Below are 3980 nucleotides of genomic sequence, written 5' to 3'. Positions count from 1 at the left end.
GACATGCTAACAATTCTGCCTGCTTGCTGCCTTAAAAATAAACATTAATATTAGTATATGTATGTATGTATGCATGTATATATATATATATATATATATATATATATATATAAATATATATATATCAAATATATATATATAAATATGCATTCAGCAAGATGGAGAGTGAAAGAGAGTGAGAGAGAGAATGTGAGAGAGGTATGTTTGTAATTATGTGTATATAAAAACATTTGTGTGTATATATGAATATGCATATATATATGAAATTATACACATAAATACATCTAAAATTATATCTATATACATACATACAAATATATATATATATATATATATATATACATATGTATGTATGTATGTATTCTTGACTTCATAAGAATTTCATAAATTTTCGAGAGAATGTGAACTAATTGTTTTTGGAATATCTCAAAGCACTTACATAAATCTATAAATGTCGAAGCTACTTTCGACTTCTGTCCAAAGGATTTTTTTAACCCAATATTTTCATGCTATTATTTATTGTTTTATATTGGTGCTTCAAGATATGTTCTCACGAGAGTTTATAAAATTCTTATGATGTCAACAATATATGTCTGTATTTTGAGATATTTCAATATCTATCTATCTATCTATCTATCTATCTATATGTATATACATGTGTGTGTGTGTATAAGTTTTAAAAAGTGTTATATGGTCATAGTAATGTATGTGCAAAATATATATATGTATACATATATGAATAAACATAAATACAAATACACCCATACATATCTATATCTATCTATCTATTTGTATTAAAGATAAATATGCATATACATATTCATATATATAGCTGTATTGAATCACACCACACAGACACATATACTTGCATGTGCATTTCTGTGTATTTATGTGTGTTTATATATATCTATGCATATATGTATGAACTCACACAGACATTTGTAATTCTCAATTGATAGAACAGTATAAACTTATTTTACATTAATACCTATGAAACATCCTGACATGCAACAGAAACTATTCCTTAAACTTTTCAGCATAGTTATTGAACTTTACCAGTCTAGTTATTTTTGTTCAATCAAATATTTAGTAGTTACCGCACCCCTGCATATGAACAGGTTCAAACTACATTTTTATTGAATGATTATCAAGGTTATTTTAAAAAGGAAAATAAGAATGTGAGTAATGCTTAGTTAGATCCTTTCCTTGACACAGCTGTAGACATCATATTTATTTAAAATGATTTATATGAGTTATTTTTATTTGAAGTAAAGTTTTTTTTAGATTCGTTTTTTTTTTTTAATTTCTGCTTGAAAATTAACTGACCATACTTCTCATGATGTAATACAAAATCATTAATGTATTTCTCTCAACAGAAAACTGAATTATGGATGCAAACTCAAATTTTTGCATTTAACTAATAAATTTTTATATAAAACAATGAAGAATTATGACGCATCAGAATTTGTAATGAGTTTGTAGTTAAGGACATTAATTAATTAAATCTCAGATATATAAGTTTTTACAATACAACTCGGTTAGTATGGTAATTATTTTGAAAATCTATGCAGACCACCCTTTTTATTTAGGTTATGGTTAGTATCACTTGCATGAAGCCCTTTACATTAAAGGAATGAAAAGATATAATTGATATCAGTGATATTTGAACTCAGAATAGAGGGTTTTTATATTAGTATTAGCTAAGCATCCACTCTTGAGCATTTATATCTCAGCCACCTTTACTACTTTAATATTACTGTAATATTGGAAGTTTGATTTACAAAAACAACAACTTTTGCCTCAAATATGAATTTCTACCTCAAATATTCTAAGAAATCAAAACTTATTTATTGAAGAACCCACTGTACAATGCAGATATATCTTATAAAATAAATAAATCTTGCAAGTAAACTTATATTTATCTTCTTCATACTTACCATTCATATGAAGAGAATTAAACAACTGATAGAGAATGTTATTAAACTGTGGTCTATTTATATTTAATCTAAATATTACAATTTTACAAAGCAACTTTTTAAATTCACTTTTAAAGTAAATAATGAAAAATAAAACTTCTTGAGACCCATTAGAGAAAATCTTCTTTACCATAACAATTACTTATGATGGCATTTAGGTAAAGAGAAATAAGAAATTTTGTGACATAAAGAAAATAGTTTTATTTGAGAATTGTTTGGTAATTAGGTTTGTAAATGTCACAGTTAATTATTCATTTTATAAGTGAACATCAAAAAGTGTCTTCAGTTAAAAGGGTATATTATTTTATTAAATAAATATAAATAAACATTAATTAAACATACTGTTTGAATCAATTTTTACAATTTCTATATAAAATGTTGCTTAATTAAATACTAGCTATTCATGTTAAATGCAAAATTTATTGTTTTGAAAATGAGAAGCTTTTAATTAAGTAGTCTATTCAGAAAGAAATTAAAATTCTTTAAATCAACTGGTCTTTAGAAAACGATAAGTAATATTGAAAAGTAGGAAAGTTTCTGTTGCTTCATGAGTTGGTTACACTACAAATGGAATGGCCTAAAAGTGATGTGCAGTTCACAGTTAAGAATATTTTGAATTATAATGCATTAAAATCTTTGCATTGTGGCATGTACAACTGAAATTTTTTTTTATATTTTCACCCCATTTCTTAAATTATGGCTCCAACATTGAAGTGCATAAACTTCGTTCTAATTAACAAATGGAACTTGTCATTGAACATCAGGTTAAAAAATAGTTATTTTTTCCAATGCTATTTTGTAACATTATTGAAGTAAAAGAAAATAAAAATTAACAGTCTTAGATATACAGAAAAATACAACTTAAAACAAGAATCAATTACTTATAGCAAATGTATTAACAAAGCTTACATTGAAAAACCAATACAGCAATCAAAAATCCAAAACTGATGGAAGAAGCAACATTGAAATATCCTCAGATCTTAAAATTTGTCAATTATCATTAATTGTATGGCACAATGGGAAAGAAAATAGATAGTTAATAAAACGATAATATTTATTTGATAAACTTGACAAGTTCATCAAAACTGATTTTACTATAAGAGTAGTGTATTCTCTTTTTCTAAAAAAAAAAAAAAAAAAAAAAAAAAAAAAAAGTAAAGAAAAATTACTTCTATTTAATTACTAGAGTATGATATACTCCATAAATATATTTGCAGAACTGTTCTAATCTGTATAGCAAATAAAATTCATCTAACATATTAATCATCTAACATTAAAATGTTTTAAATCATACCTTACATTTGAAAGTATTAAAAGTAGAAAGTATACATGTAAAAAAAAAATAAATAAAATAAAAGCAAATAAATAGTGTAGAAATTGTTTTAATATCCTTTGAATTATTAATGAAGAATTTGTGTCTTAAGCTAAAGTACCTTTATTCCAAATTTGAAAAACCGAAAGTCATGAAAATGACTGTAGAATATATCTGAAACTATTATAATTCTACAATGAAGTCAATCAATTTAACCATAAAATGTATTTTTTTACACAGTTTGGTAATCAAATAATTTTATAAGGAAAACAAAATGTCATCAACTGAAGAAACAATTTCCACTAGATATATTGTATTATTAGACTTAATAAATTAAAATAAAATATTGCTCAAAACTATATGCTAAATAGTAAATTTATTTTCAAAACAATGTGGATATTCCAACAACATAGAAGCAATATCAATGAAAATTCATGTGTAAGTATTAAGCTGAGCTTAATAAATACACACACAAAAAAAAAAGAAAAAAAAGATAATAATGAGAATTTGATTTTGCAATAGTCAATTTTTGCTACATTTATAAACTCCAAAATTTAATAATGTTCATATTCTCTACTATCTGGTTGCAAGATGTTATGTATCAAGCATGCAACATATATGATATATGTATGTATGTACATACATGTACATGCATATATATATGCATGTATATATATATATATATATATATA

The sequence above is a fragment of the Octopus bimaculoides genome, chromosome 4 (assembly GCF_001194135.2).
Source record: "Octopus bimaculoides isolate UCB-OBI-ISO-001 chromosome 4, ASM119413v2, whole genome shotgun sequence".
NCBI classification, from domain to species: Eukaryota; Metazoa; Mollusca; class Cephalopoda; order Octopoda; family Octopodidae; genus Octopus; species Octopus bimaculoides.
This window is presented reverse-complemented; position numbering follows the sequence as displayed.